This window comes from Cavia porcellus, unplaced genomic scaffold (assembly GCF_034190915.1).
Source record: "Cavia porcellus strain 051 isolate PalLab524CR breed Dunkin Hartley unplaced genomic scaffold, mCavPor4.1 scaffold_6, whole genome shotgun sequence".
Taxonomy (NCBI): Eukaryota; Metazoa; Chordata; class Mammalia; order Rodentia; family Caviidae; genus Cavia; species Cavia porcellus.
In genome coordinates, this window is record NW_026947489.1 from 92,677,014 (window position 1) to 92,693,295 (window position 16,282).

Here is a 16,282-nt window from a genome sequence, read left to right on the forward strand (position 1 = left end):
AATTCACATTTTCCACACCTATATTCCACAAGGACAGTTTGCCCAGAATCTCCTGATCCTGAAAACTGCAAGTCGGCCACTTGGCAAGACCCTGTAATCCCAGCACTCAAAAGGCTGAAGCAGGAGGATTGTCATGAGTTTGAAGCCCATCTGGGTTATGTAGTGAATTGAAGTCTAGGCTGAACTACACAGTAAAGCCATGTCTTGGGCTGGGGATATAGCTCAGTGTCGAAACGCCTGTCTGCAAGCATAAGGTCGTGAGTTTGATCCCTGGTACCTAAAAACAAAAATCCAAAAGAAAAAAATTATTGCTTTTAATGTTTACTTTTTAAAATATTTATATCTGACATCTGGACATGGTGCTATACACCTGCAATCCCAGTAGTCAAAAGGCTGGAGCAGGAGAATTACCAGCCTGAGCTACACAGGGAGTTCAAGGCTAGCCTGAACTACATAGACTCTGTTTCAAGAGAGAGAAAAAAAGCAAAAGTAAAAACATATTGGAGATTATTATGTTCATAGTTTTTAGTGTTTGCTGGTTTCCCTCCTGTGGGAAGCTTGAATTTGGATGTTTTCCACCTTAGGCTGGGCTCCCCCAGCCTCCCTGTGCCCAGCCCTCAGGCCAGCTCTGTCCACAGATAGGTTTTGCTAATCATTTACACGGAGGGACAGGAGGAAACTGCGAAACCCCCAGCACCTGTGCTCCTACTCCTTCTTCCAGCTCCCCCGGGTCCCAGATCCTGAGGCAGCTGATACCCAGCCCAAGCATCCTAGCTCCATCTGTTATTTCCTTTCATCTATCCCTAGGCCGCCTTGTGAGTGACAATCAGGATGAACCCAGGAGAGCAGCACCTCAGGCCCCAGAAATGACATGTGGCAGTTAGGACAGCGCATGCCAGGACCCTGGGTGTCTGCTGCTTGGGTCAAAAGGCCAACAAGGACTCCTGTCCAAAGGAGTGTAGCTGGAGGAGCCCCAGCTTGTACGCCTCAAGACTGTTACTACCTATGGCCTTCTGCCTTCTCCCCAGCCCACCCATAGGCCCTGCAGTGTCTCCCTTTGTGTTTGCCCAAGTGACTCCACTGGAGAATATTATTTATGCAAAACAACTGCGGGGTGTGGTGACTCGTACCTGTAATCCCAGTACTTTGGGAGATTGAATCGGGAGGATCAGAATGGTACATTCAAACTCAACCTGGTCAGTTTAGCAATTTAGTGAGGCCCCGTCTCAAAATTTAGAAAAAAAAAAAAAAGAGAAAGTGTAGCTCAGTATGAAGGACCTGGGTTTAATCCCCAGTAGGAAAACAATAAGAATTAAAAAATCAGACGCCAAATATGTGCAGGGAAACACCCAACGCAAAAAGCAAGGAGAACCTAGACCCCTCACTGAGCGCAGGTTCTTAGCCACCTGGCTTCTCTCTTTCCTAGATTCCACTCTCGAGTTTTGCCTGCTCCCACCTCCTATTCCTTTCCTGTTACAGCAGCCTGCGGCCCCCACTGCACCCCATCGCTGGATCCTGCAGCTATTTTCTCACTACTCACTGCCCACACTGCTCTTCCCACTTTTTGAGACAGGGTGTCATCATTACAGCCCAGCCTGGCCTCAAACTCTTGGCAGTCCTGCCTCAGCCTCCTCAGTGCTGGGATTGCAGGTGTGCACTTCCAGATGCCCCTTCAGGAGGGAAGTGGTCAACTTTGCAGCAGCTACTCCCCGTGTAGGTGGATGCCTGGTCCTTACCACTTGGGAAAGAGTATTCAAGTCTTGAGGATGGTGCTGCTTGGAGCTCACACCACCCGCTCTGGCAGGAAATCAGGCCAATTTCCAGGGAGATGCCTTGCATTCATAGTGACAGCAGGCAGCGCCTGGAGCCAGGCCATCTGCCTTCCCTGTACCCTGCACCTCATCTCTGCTCAGCAGCTGTTTCTCTAGGCTTGGCTCAGTTTCCCCAAAACTGGACATGTACACCCAGGGAGTCCCTCGGCCCAGGGCAAAACCATTTTCAGTTTCTCTACATTGACCTTCCCGCCCGTCATGGAGAATATCAGAAGTGGCCATTCCCTACACCACCCCTTCCTCCTGGCTTTATCTTCTGGGGACGCCCTTGAGCTCTCGGGCTTGACCATGGCAAGGACAAGACACTGAGATAATTGTCAGAGGGCAAGAGAAGAGATTCTATACCAGGAAATATCCCTGGCCCCTCTCAGAGTCCCCTCCTCTTACTCTACTGTCCCAGGCTGTCCCTCCTCACTGACCAAGGCTGGGCTGCCACTTCTGCTACCCTACATAGTCATCTTGCTGGCTGGAAGAGGGGACAGGGGAACAGCAGGCAGAGGACCCAGCAACATCTGGAGCAGGGGCCAAAAACCACCACCACCACCAATTACAACTAAATCAGGCCAGAGTAGGGTAAGAGACTGCAAGCAGCAGGATTTGGGGACTCCATGGGAGGGAACAGTCCTTATGTAGGCTGGTGGAGAATGGATATGGCAAGGATCTGGACCCAAAAATCCAGAAACACTTAGCCAGTCAGTAAGCAAGAAGGCCCAGAGTGCCTCAGGTTCTCATCTCTCTGGAGGGAAACTGAGTCAGACCCTACCCTCAGTAGAGTGACTTCCTTCAGGAGCTCACCTGAGTCCCCTGATTCTGCGCAGCAGGTGGCTGGGAAAAACAGAGTCATTCTAAGGCATTGGGACTCAGCTGGCACCAAACCAGTTCCCAAATCAAGTCCCTGCTTCCTATTTATCTGGAGTGACGGATGGGGAAGAGGCCTCTGGGGTGGCCCTGGCTCTGACTTCCTCCTGCCCCCGCAAGGGGCCAGGAGAACGTGAACCAGCCTTGCCTGCAGCTTCTACTGTTGACCTCCGGCCTCTCATTCCCAGCGCCTAGGGAAGAGGCGTGCTGTGATCCCAGGGCCCCCACAGTGGCTGGGAAGCCAGACCAGCCCGCCATCTTCTTTGTACCACTGCTCCCTCCAGCCTGACAGCTGGTGTTTTCCTTTTCGTGTGTTTTTGTTGTTTTGTTTTCCTGCAGTACTGGGGATTGAGACCTCCCTTTTTTATTTATAGACAGGCTCTTACTAAATTGCCCAAGCTGGACTTGAACTTTCAATCCTCCTGTCTCAGCCTTCCAGAATACTTAGATTATGGGTATGGGTGACCACCCTGGGGTCAGATGCTTTATTTTACACTCTACACCACACTGGACCGTCCAGCCTCTTTTCTAACTGGAGGAGGAAGGCCGAGGGATGGTGAGGCCCAAATTCTGATGGTAGAAGTGACACCCACCTCCTCCTCCTCCTCTGCTTTCTCTGCTGACAAATAGCAATGTGAAACTAGAAGCTATGAACATTTGAAGGATCCAATACCTAGTACATACTAAACACGAAAACAAAACAAAACTTGATGTGTGATGGAGCCTGTGATCTCAGAGCTTGGGAGGCTGAGGCAGGATCACCAGTTGAGAGTGAGGCTGAGCTGGAAAGGGAGACTCTTGTCAACACAAGACAAAACAGCTGCTGTGGAGCCACGCACTTGTAATCCCAGCATTTGGGAGGCTGAGGCAGGAGGATTGCCATGAGTTTGCAGCCACCCTGGGCTACACAGTGAGTTCCAGGGCAGTTTGAAATATAAATCAAGATCCTGTCTTCAAAAGAAAAAGTGGGGGTGGGCAAAGGATTGAAGAAGGGTAAGAGAGGGGGAAAAACAAAAGGTAGCAAAAATCCTGAAATACAGACCGGAAGTACCTGCTTCTTTTTCCACGCTTGCCTTCACTACCAGAAGCATGACTCACTCAGACCCATTCCCTACTCTTTGCTAACCCATAGCCAGGGTACTGGAAGGGGCTAAGGTGATTGATGGGCAGAAGTGGCTGCTTTACTCGTGTTGGGGTAATTCTTTCCTAACTTCCCAGTCTTCATTTCCACCAAACACTTGATCCCCAACTTCCACCTACTGCTCCCCAACTTGCTTTGCTCCATTTCATAGAGAATGACCTTAGGGCCTTTGCACTGAGCTACATGCCTAGCTTTTTCCAAAAATGTATTTATTTGTTAGCTTATGTGTGGTGCTAGGGATTGAACCAGAGGTACTTGACCACTCAGCTACTGCCACCACCCTTATTAATTTTTTTTTGCTATGGGGATAGAACTCAGGACCTCGCACTTGCCAGGCAGGCCGCCTATGCCACCAAGCCAAAGCCCCAGCCCCTACCTTTATTAATATTTATTATTGTTATTTTGGTTTCTTTGAGTTAGAGTCTTGCTGTGTAGCTCAGGCTGGCATTGACTCACAGAGATCCTCCAGACTCAGCATCTTGAGTTTTTCTTTTATTTTTGAGATAGGGTCTCACTAAATTGTCCAGGCTGGCTTTGAACTTGCAATCCTCTTGCCATAGCCTTTGGAATCACTAGATTACAGGCATGTGCCACCATAGTAGATCACTAGATTATGGCCATGTGCCACCAAAATAAACTTTTTTTTTTGAGAACTAATCTTGCTAAGTCTCTCAATTGCCCAGGCTGGCGTGACACTTGCAGGCCTCCTGCCTCAGCCTCCCAGAGTGCTGAGATTACAGAGTGTGCCACCATGGCTGGCTTCCATTTCTGCTTGATTTAGAGAACACAAATGGGAGAAACATCCGGCTTTTCAGTTCTCTTAGCTGGTGGCCCCTTGGTTTCTTCAGCTGTCTTTTCAGAGCACCCCAGTAAGTGGGGTGGATGCAGGGCAGCCTGCTGCATCTCATCACTTGCTGACATCACCAAAATCCCAGGTCCAGAGGAAGTGGGGGCCGGAGGCGTGGCTCTGTGGCAGGGCACACGCTTAATGTGCTTGAGGCCCTCACTTCAGTGCCCAGCACCACAGACAGACACGGATGAGACAGGGAGGGGTGTTACTGAGCCCCAGGCCCAGGCCTGTGCCGTGTCCAATGCTACCAGGCACAAGTGGAGGCAATGTGTCAGGTCATGGGGGCCAGGTTTTGGGGGGTGGAAGCTCTGTGGAAAATCAGCTGGACCTCCTGGCTCCTAGGAGGTGAGATCCTCGAGAAATCTTGGGGTGCCTCCTAGCAACAGCCTGGGAGGAGGCAAGGGAGGGGCCTGGCATGGCTGCTCAACAGGAACCCAGAGAACAGGCTGTTCCTGCTGCCTCCTTGGCAACCAAAATCGAAGCGGAGGGGAGGGGGCCGCCAGACAGCTCCTCTCAGAGGGTCCCTGGCAGTGCTGCTCCCATGCCAGCCTCTGCTCTCTCATAGGCGCGGGGTGGGGGAGGGCAGGAACAGCCTGGGTCGGGGGTTTCCTGGCCAGGAGGGAACAGGAACTGGGATGAAATGGATCGAAGGAGAGCTAAGGCCTTTCCATGAACTTTCCTGGCAGGCTGAGTGGGCTGGGAAGGGGCTGATGGCACGAGAGGACAGGGACCATCACCAGCCCAGCCCTGTGATGCCTGCTCCAGAGGCCGAGTACCCTTCACTTTGCCCGTGCCCAGGGCTGTCAGCAGTCTACACTGGGAGCCCAGGAGTGAGGAAGAGATAAGCAGAAGATGGTCATGGCGAATGCTGTCTTTGAATCCAAGATGCCTCTCTCTGCCCCTGCCAGGGATCAGGAAGAGCTGCATTTTCCAGCTCTGCATTTAGGATTTCTTTTTGGATGTCTCTCAGAAATCTCCCCCATCCTAATACCCAGTGCCTTGCATCAGAGACAGATGTGGTTCCTGCAGAGTGGAGGGAGAAGAAACAATACCATCTTCATCTTCCACTTCTGGGTGCCATCAGCCCTGCCCCATCCAGGCTCCTGATGGACCACCTCCCCCTGGCTACCCAGCTCCTTGGTGGCCCGGGGTGAAGGAGAATATAAATGTGCATCCTGAGCACCCAGATAGCTCCCAATGCCTCACGAAGCCCAACCCCAAGGGATGATTTCCATGCAGGGAATAGCATGGACCCGAGCAAGTGCATCACACCACAGCCTTGCTCCCTGGAGTTGCTGCCAAACCCAATCAGGGATGAGATGGCATCCACTGGCAGGCAGCGAGGCTCCGTGCACCTCCCACGGCACACACTGCCCTGGCTGCAGCTGCAGGCCCCTGCCCCGTGCACACGCACAGCAGCTGTTGCGTGTCCGCTGCAGGCAGGCCCCGGCGGAAGTCAGATTCCCTGGCTGTGTGCTGACTCTGCACTCTGCAGGCTCCCCCAGCACCATGGTGTTGCCGTCACTGCTGCTGCACACCCTGTGCATGTGTTCACCTCGGCCGCTCCTCTCATCCTAGTGGTGCTGGGGGCTCCTGAGAAGAGGTATCTGCAGCTCCCCTGGGCGGGCATGACACAGCTCTGCAAGGGGCTCACCCAAAGGAGGGCACAAGGGCTGCCCAGCTGGGAGAGAATGATGGTTGGGGCCTCACTCCACTGGGCAAGAGACTGTGCCAGGTGTTCACAGAGTGGCTCACTTGTATATACACACACACACACACACACACACACACACACACACACTTCCCCAGGAGCAGGCTGGAAGCTGGGCCCCACCCTGGCAGCCCGTGGGAAGGCTGTGGCCCCCGCTGGTAAAACTGGGCTAATGACAGCAGGGGAACCGGCGGGGCCAGAGGGGGGTGCTAGGGTAATTAGACCTCTTCCTGGCGCTAGGAGATCCCAAGATGAAAGGGGCCCAGGCGTCACTGACATGTTTTATGTCCACGAGTGCAGGTGTGTGCGTGCGCGTGTGTGCGTGCAAAGGGGTGAAGCTTGAGAGGACTCCTTTCCTTTGGGAGAAGTGCTTCTTTTTGGTTTTTTCAAGACTGAGTTTCACTATGTATGTAGTTCAGGCTGGTCTTGAACTCACCATGCCTCCCTATTCTCAAACTCAAGGTGATCCTCCTGCCTCAGCCTCCCGAGGTTACAGGCATGTGCCACCACCACACAGGGCTTGAATTCAGTCCTTCTGTGTGCAGCCCCTTTCTCCTTAGCTTGGCTCTAGTATCTTCTGGATTTTAGTGGGGCCCAGGTGAGAGGAAATGCATGCTACTGAAGCTGGCAGGTGAGGGGTATGGCAAGTCCCCTCCCCGAGCTCACAGAGCGGGTAGAGTGTGGGAAATGGCTGGTGGCAGCCAGCAGAGCAGGAAGAGTATGTAAGGAGGGGGTGAAGTTTGAAAGGGAGACAGTGGACGGGGCGTGGATGCTGAGCAGGGAGCAGGTAACAGGGAAGGAACCCCACAAGGATTAAAAGCACAAAACCGCCAAAGTCAAGCAGACCTCCCGGAATCCCTTGCTGGCCCTGGCCGTGTAGCCCAGCAAGCTCTACCCTGGGAAGAGTGCGGTGAGGATACGTTCAAGGTCACACCACGAGTTCCTGGCACAAAAGGGACCTGAACTCGGAAACAAACTCCACACCTCTGAATGCTCGGAATTTGGCTTTGCTGCCCAATCCGGAAGGTGCAGAGGGCTCCCCGATCCTTTTCCCTCGCCATCCCAGGGTGCACCCAACCCAGCACGCCGCCTTGCTCCCTGCAAGCCCACGCTGGCTCTGAAGCCACACTCTCCGAGCACGCTCCCCGCCCCGTGCACGCCGCACGCCGTGGGCGCGGGGTGGCGAGGCCGGGGTCCCGGGCGCGGCGGGGCGGCGGCGCGGCCTGCAGGGAGCAGCCGCGAGCCGGCCGGGCGCGCGGAGCCGGCCGAGCCCACGGCGCGGCGCGGGGCGGGGAGGGCGGAGCCTGCGGGCCGCCGCCTGTGCGAGGAGCCGCGGGGCCGCCGCACTCGCCCCCCGCCCCCCGCGCGCTCGCACTCGCACCGGGCGCTGAGGCGGGCGGCCCGGGCCCCTCCGGCCCCAGATGGACGCCCCGGGCGTGGGGCGCTGAGACCCCGCGTCGCCGCCCGGCCGGGCCCCGCGCGCCAAGCCGAGGTGAGAAGGAGGAGGAGGGAGCGGGGCATTAATATGCAAATGTCGCGATGGATTATGCAAAGCCGCGGGTCCCGGGCCGGCTCGCGGGAGGGGGTTAGGGCACCCGAGATTTGGGGGGATCCCCTGCTGCCAGTCGCAGCCTTCGTTGGTGTCCGGGTGACCCTGTCACGGCCTCGGAGCTTGCAACTTACGCCGGTGGGGGAGGGAGGTACCGCGGGCAGGGCGGTGGGCCCCGGGGTGCGCCCCGAGGCGGCGGTGGCGTCCCCACTCCTCCGCCGAGGCCGCCGCGGCCTCTGTCCCGCCGGGGCTGCTGTACATTCCCGGGCCGGAGCTCCCCCGCCCGCCGGCCCGCCGCGGTTTGTTTACGGTGCGCCGGAGGCCTGCCCCCCCAGCCCCCACTCCAGCCGCCGGTCTGAGTGGTCTTTGCAAAGCTGCCCGGTGCTGCGGGGACGAGGAGGGGCCGTGCGGGCTTCCTGGGTCCCGGGGACGGGGGTGGGGAAGGAAAACCCTCTCCCCTCCCCAGTAAAGCACGGCTGTCTGGTTGCAACACTCCTAATTGCAAAAACGCGGCTGGTGGGGTGGGGGAGTGCGTGTGCGCGCGTGTGTGCTCGCGTGTGCATGTGGGGGGGGTTGGGTAGGAGGCCGTGCTCCGTGGGCTCTAGATTAGCAGAGTTGCCGGGTGGCTTGACTGGGCAAGGAAGGAAGACCTGGACCTGTGTTGTGTGTGCCCCCACCCTTCGCAGCACTGTCTGTGCCCTTCTGTGTTGGACCCTCCTTGTCCAGCATGGGAAGGGGGCCTGGACAGTGACAGGCAGTGGAGAGAGCCCCCCACTGGAGGGAGACGCACAGAGGGGAAGCCAGCCAGCGGGGAGCCTGCCCCTCAACACTGGCACAGGCCCCAAGAGGGGGAAGGGATGAGGGGGGCAGCCACATACACACCCAGGGACAGCCGGCAAGGCAGACTCAAGGACAGGAGCTGCTGGACACACCCACATGGGGACAAGGGAATAGCAGGTTGTGCTGCACTGTGGAGCTCAGAGGGGCAGGGGCAGGACACCCACGGAGACACTGCCATGCCCAGGGTCACCCAGAGATGCTGTCACACACAGAGGCAAAGAGGACTCACTATCACCCACACAGAAGGAGTTACTGTCGCATGCATGCGTGCACACAGCCCCACCATTACAAAAGATCCTGTCACTCACGGGCACACACGTGCTCACATGTGCTCCACCACGCAGTCATCGTCTCCTGGCCCCCCGCCGTGACAGTTGCTGTCACTCAGTTGAACACAGAGGCAGCGACACACATCAACCCGTGTGTACACAACCCAGCAACAAGTATTTCCTTGGGCTCCTGCTGTGGAAGGCTGGAGGTTTTTGTACGCGGCAAAACCCCTGCCCCAGGAGGAAATCACATTCCTCTGTATAATACTTTCCCGAATCCTGGTGCAAGGCACACATTCTCCAACAACAGTCTCCTACACCATCACTTTTCCTGCCTCCCGCTTTCCAGGCCCTCTGCCTGCTCCCTGGGCCCTGGAGAGGTCTGGATCCCACCCAGAGCCTAGCACAGGGTGTACTCTGTAAACACTCGTTAATTGATTGGCTGTGGGAACTCCAGACACAGGTGCACGCATTGATGCCCAGTCCCACGGACTCAGGTGCAGGATACCTGCACAAGGCAGTGGGCACAATGGTGGGTGGTATCCACCCAACCCTGGTGCATGCTATGCCCTCCCCCCTAGTCAGGCCTTGGCTTCCTCTGTCCTCTTCCTTGGGCTCAGCCACAGTGTGGCAGTGGGCTTTTTTTTTCTTTTGAAGGGAGAGAGACAAAGCGGGTGCAGGGGGGTTCCAGAGGGCCGAGCAGTGGGCCCGAAGCAGTGTCCAGTGGCTTCTAGCAGCTGGGATTGTCCTCATTGCTGGGGGAGGGGGTGTCTTGGGGAGAGCTGGCTCCTAGCAAGTCTGTCGTCTCTTGTTGCTGCCCTAAAAGGCAACAGGACCTAGCTGCCCCTGGCAGGGTTGATGTACCTGGGCCTGTTCTTTTGGGGACCCTTAGCCACCCCCCTTGGGAGCCTCTGCCCCACTGCCATGAGCCTGCCCTTTCTCCCACCTAGGCTATCCTGTCCAAACTTGGCTGCCTTCCTTAGAGGCAGCAGTGTCTGCGTGAGGGCTGAGTATTTTTGACTTAGAGTTTCTCTCTCTGTCCTTCTGTTCCTGGGGTATCTTGGGGGTGTCTGCTTCTACCTCTTCCTCTGTTTCTCTGCCAGTCTGTGGCTCCCTCTCACCCTGTCTGTTTCTGCTACAGCCTCTTTTCTCAGAGCTGGGAACTGGCAGCGACCTCCTTCATACTTTTCCAGTTGTTAATACTCAAGCCGGCCCTCTGCCCCGCCCGCCACCCACCGACGCCTGCCGCAGCCTCTGGGGTCAGCTGGAGGTTGGGCTGGGGGGGGTGCAGGGGGCTCAGCTGGCTGCAGGACATCCTGCACTTCCTTAAGCTGCAGCTGCAGCTGCCTGGCAGGTTTTGGGGGCTGGGAATAGGGAAAGAAAAGGGGGTTCATTCTCACCCTGGGATACCCCAGCTGACAGCTCAGCAGGGGGGGTGGGCAGCAGCTCTGGGGAAGCCTTTGGTGTGTTCGTCCCCCCAAGGCAGACCCAGGCACCCAAGCACGGGAAAGAATAGTGCTCACAGGCAGTGGCAGGAGTTGGCAGGGCCCACAGTGTCCTTCTTTCACACCCCTGGCAGCTGAGACCCACCTCAGAGCTGTCTGACAGCTGTGCCCATCTTGCCCAGCCTGGCCAGGGTCTATGGGTACAGCTGCTCATCTGTTTGGGGCACCCAGAAGTGCCAGCTGTGGCCCAGAGAAGGCAGGAAGCATAGGAGACCTGGAGCCCAAGGGACACAGGGTGTCTGGCCAATGCCCCCTTTCTGCCCATTTGATCAGGAGGACTTGGTAAGGGGTCCACTGTGGACAATCCATGGGCTGCTATGGAAGGGGAAACTGAGGCTTGGTCCCAGGGAACACACAACTGAATGAAAGGACAAAGTCTTTGGTCCTCCAGCAGCTCAGCTGCTATGGTTATAAACAGGAGGGCGGTCCCTGGGGAACCCCAGCTTTGGGGTGGCAGGTGATATCCGGGTTTGAATCCTAGCCCTTCATCAGGCTGGGTGTGTGACCTTAAGCACAGGAGTTGACTTTCCTCCTGCCTTATCTTGGGGGTGATAATGTCTGCCTTCCATAGTGGTTTTTTTTTTTGTTTGTTTGTTTGTTTTTGTTTTTGGTCTTTTTCGTTTTTATCGGTACCAGGGATTGAACTCACGACTGCCTGCTTGCAAGGCAGGCGCTTATGCTGCTGAGCTAAATCTCCAGCCCCAAACCATTTGAGGAGGTAAAGTATATAAATACTTTTAAAAGTGCCTAGTTCTTATGTGGCTGTATATGTTGGCTGTTAGGCTCAAGACACCTGTGGGCTTGAGGTCCCCCAGCTTTTTTGCTTTTGTTTTGTCCAGATAGTCTTACTGTGTAATCCAAGCTGGCCTCGAACTCAGTATGTACTGCAGACTGCCTCAAACCCACCACAGTTCTCCTGCCTCAGCCTCCTGAATGCTGGGATTACAGGCCACCCATGCTTGGCCGGACTTACTTACTTTCTTTCTTTTTGTACTGGAGATTGATCTCAGGACCTTTGTACTAAACTGCATCCCCAGTAGCTGGGGAATTTGCAACTACGTATCACTAAACCACTGAGTTGCCCAGGCTGAGCTTAAATTCGATCCCACCTCTGCCTCCCAGGATGATAGGATTATAGGCAGTGGGTCCTAGTCCTCTTACCCTTCCAGTCAGAGAGCCCAAGCCATGCCCTCTGCCTGCCCACACTAGACCCTCATCTTCTGCTTAGAAGGAGCCCTGGGCATCTCAGCCTGGGCCACACCTCCCCAGCTAAGGGCAGCACCGCATCTGTCTGGGGACAAGTCTGTGGCCACAGAAAGCAGTCCTTTTCCCAAGGCCTGTCCCTTCCTGCTTGAGCATAAGGAACTGAGCTGGAGAGGGGCCGGGCTCAGCATCCTTACCTCCTTATAACCCTCAACCAGGCCACAGGCCTGGGTGACAGATGCCACATTCCCCGCCCTGATGAAGCGGGTATCTGTGGGAAGAGGGGCAGCAGAGACAGATGACACACAGGAAGACTCAGCTTACTGGGCACAGCGCCTGGAGGTCCCGCTCTGTCCAACTACCTCTTTCCCTCGGTGGGTCTGATGGCCAGGATCCATGTCCCCCGAAACCCTGTCCTTCATACTGAAGCAAGGACAAGGCATATGCTCTGTGGTGGGGTGGCCAGGAGTCTCTGGGATGGCTGCCAACCTCAATTCCAGTTCTCATGGCTGCTGTCATGTTGTGGGGACTTTGGAGCTGCTTTTGGGCAAGGCAGGTGTAGCCTGTGGAAAGAAGGAACTCTGGCTGGGACTTGAGGAACCTGGTTTTTGCCACCCACCAGTTGACTTTGGACCTGGGTTTGGTTTGGTTTGGTTCCTGTGTTTTTGAGACAGGTTCTCGCTGTGTCATTCCGGGTGGCCTTGAACTCACTGTGTAGCCCAGGCTGGCCTTAAACTTGCAGCTATCCTCCTGCCTCAGCCTCCCATATGCTGGGATTACAGGCAAGCTCCACCACAGCTGGCTTGGGTCTGGGTTTTCATCCTGTGGAACCAATGATGTCTTTCCCACTTGGGTGAAAATAAACCTAAAGAGACCTAAGCCCGTTGGAGCTGAGGGTGTAGCTGAGTGGCAGAGCACTCACTTAGCATGTGGAATCGAGGTTTGCTACCCAACATGCCAGAGAAGAAAAAGAAAAAAAGACCTAGCTGGAGGGTCCCACGTTCGTGTGTGTCGAGATGCCCCTTAGCTTGGCCGACCCTGCTGGTGGATTCTCCTCTCCTCCCAGGATTGACCCATGGCGGGCTGGGAGTACCCATGCTGCTGGGAACCAGAGACATCTTTGCCAATCACTGAGGCATCTGGGACCAGTGTGTCGTGGGGGCACACGTGGATTCACCTCAGTGTCACCTGGCAAGCTAAAGCTGGTCCCCCATGAGGACCCCCTTTTCCTGTGTGGTGTGAGGTGGTCAGAGAGGTGGGTCAGAGGTAGACCAGATAGATGTTACTGTTGGGGGTGGGAAGATGCCTCTCCTGGCCCTGTTGACTGGGGGGTGGGTACTGAGTCTAGAGAGCAGGAACTGGGGCTAAAAGTAAGTGCCAAGGGCACGGCCACACCCCTGGCTATGGCACAGGGTTGTGCCATTGGCCCGGGCGCCTGGCCCCCTCTGCCGGCTTCCTCTTACGAAGGGAAGGCTCTGGCTCTCCAGCCCTGCAAGCTGCCTGTTTCGTTTTCTCTTTCACCAGGCGTGGGGCGGGGAGGGGGCGGGCTTTGGTGGCTATCAGCGTTGCATACACATCAGTGAGTGGGCGTGTTGTGCACGCACCCCATGCGAGAGAGTGTTTTTGTGCATGTGTGGGCCGGGGAGGGCTCTGAATGTCTCCGGGAGCGGGTGCCGAGCCCGCGGCTCTGCGCATGCGCATGCGGGCGAGCGTGCGTCTGCACGTGTCCGAGTGTGTGCTGGGATCAGCTGCGTTTGGGTCGATCTTTCTCCCTCTCCCTCTCCTTGTCGCTCTCTTTCCTTCCCTCCCCTTGGTCGTGCTTGCTTTCTCTCTCAAGCTCTGTCCCTGCTTCCTGCTTTCCTTCCCCCTCCCTGTCTCCCTCCTCTCCGTCTCTCCTGCTCCTCCGCCTTCTCCCCCTGTCCCTGCCAGTGCTGCCGGGGTGGGGGCCGCTCCTGCTTCCCTGGGAGAAGTGCCTGGGAGAACATGCTGCGTCTCTTCCCGCACCCTCCACTCTTCCCCCTCCAGGCCACCCTCCAGGGAGGTGGCGGCGGGCAGCTTCTGCCTGGGAAGAGGGGGTGCACAGGGAGTACCCCAAGTCTTGTGCGATGATGCCTTTGTAGGGAATGCCTTGGCCCCGTGACATTCATGCCTCCGGCACTCAGCTGCCCCAGCTCCCAGCTCCAGTTACCCACTGGCTGGCTGCTGGGGGGGAGGGGAAATAGGCCGAGCCCAGCTTGGGGGGGCTCCTGAGCACCTCATTCGGCCTTCTTGGGTATTCAAATCTCCTGCCTCCATTTATTTATTTATTTATTTATTGTGTGTTTGCTTTTTTGAGAAACAGGTTCTTACTGTGTAGCTGAGGCTGGCCTTGAACTCATGATGATCCTCTTGCCTCAGTTTTACAAGTGCTGGGATTCTGGGGGTGTACCACCGCATCTGGCTATCCGCCCCATCTCCTCTCCTTTGTTAGGGGCAGTTGGGGCAGAGGGCCTGAAGTTCTGTGGGCTGCAGAGGAGGGGGTCTGGGTGTGGTCACAACTGTCTTATCAGTGGGCATGGGGGCTGGATATGACCAGGGAGGTGACCCCTAGACTCGGGCACCTCCCTTGATGCCGGGCTGGGCCTGGGAGAACTGCAGGTGGGTGAGGTCCTGGGGGAGCCATGGGGAAAGGGACTTTGATGTTAGTACCGGGCATCTGGCCCAAGACAGGGCGCTGTTTATGGCTTGCTGTCCCGGACCTGCAAGGGGAGAGTTTCCTGTTTTATTCTTGGGGGGTGGTGTGTGTAGACAGGATCCTTTGTTTGAGTTGCCAGTCTCCCTTTTGGACACTCCACATCCCAAATCCCATTCCTTAGCCCCTCAAGTCCCTCAGCGGCTCGGAAGTCAGACTTTGGGCTTCTGAAATCCCATCAGCTGATGCTCAGCAAGAGCCCACTGAGGGGTGCTGCCCCCCAGCCACACTGTTCCCCAAGTCTGTGCTCACTTCTTTCCATCATACCTGCCAGACGCAACCTGCCTTCCCGCCTTCACGCCTGTCTTTCCTGGCATGGGGATAACAGACAGTTGGGTGGGGCAGCCGTGCCCAATCCTACCAGAGAGCAGAGTGGGGAGGGGGGCAGAGGAGGAGACTGAGGTCCCAGCCTGAGGTCTCTGCCCCTCCATAACACAGGGGTGTGGGTGGCTGCTGCAGCTCCACAATACCTGTAGAATCCCGGGCACTGCTGCGCCAGCTCACATTGGCACGGGGGCAGTTTCTGCACACAGATGCCTGTTTGCCCATGCATGCCTGCGTGTGTCTGGGCCACGGTGGCCACCCAGCCCCACAACGTGGCCTGCCTTGGCTCCCTCGATGTGTGGAGCTGGGCATGGATACTAGGTGACTGCGAGTGGGTGGGCAAGTGGGTGGGGGAGGGATCCCCACCACCCTAGCAGCAGGCAGAGGGGAAGGGGAGAGGGAGGTGTGAACCTACCCACAGCACTATTAATAGCCCACATGCCAGGCCACCAAGAACCAGCTGTCTCCGTGGAAACCAGTCCCACTGCCCCTCCCCCAGCCACCATGGGGTGGGACTTAGGCAGGGCATGAAGCACCCCCACCCATCGTTCTTTGTTACCCTTCTCCCTTTGTCTCCCCACTTCTTATGTCTCACCTTCTGTCATCCCCTTCCCACCTCTCCTTTCTTCCTTTTCCTCTACTTTGTTGACATCCCTAATTCCACCCCATCCCTGATCCATGGCTTTGTTCTTCCTCCTCCCCATCCTTCTCATCACCCCTTTTGCCCCTGTCCTCCCCCTCCAACCCCTCAAGGTGGCTCTCTCTGGAGCTTCCAGGAGGAGGGCTGGGCTTGCTACAGAGCATTAAGGGCAAAGTTCAGGGGCCCCCAGTGAACGCTGGGACCAAAGCCAAGTGCAGATACTCGGCAGAGCATTAAGCACCGTCGTGGTGGCTGGATCCTGGGGGCAGGGACCGCCTGCTGGTGGTCTCCAAATTCTCTGAGGGTGTTCTCCGGGTCTGCAGGGCTGCAAAGCGGGACAGACGGCAGTGGGAACCTGGCTTGGTGCCTGTGGATGCCGCATCTCTCCTGTCCCTGTCCCACCATCGCAGAAGCACTTAAGCTTAATGAAATGCTTCCCCCTCTGCGGGCACCCTGCCCACGCTGCCACCCGGCGGCTCTGGCGGCGCTTATCTGACAGAGGGAGTGGGTGGCCGGGCCAGCCGACAGGTGGGTCTTGCTGTCCCCACCATCCAGATGAATCTCAGCACCCCAGAGCTCTGCCCCCTCCACCTCCTTGGGCCCAGGCCTCTCCTTGCCAGAAAGGAGCTTGGGAATACTCAGCCAGACTCCCAGAGGAGAGGGGGGATGCTGCCCTGTAGGATGGGTGGTCCTGTCCCTATCCTGACGATGCTCTGCTTGCCCCCCACCCGTGCTGGCCCCTCTGCTTGGGCTCTGTGTTGCCTTAGAGGTCCCAGTGTCCCTGGAGAGACTTTAAGGAGTCCTCAGACACTCCGGACTCTTGCTAGGT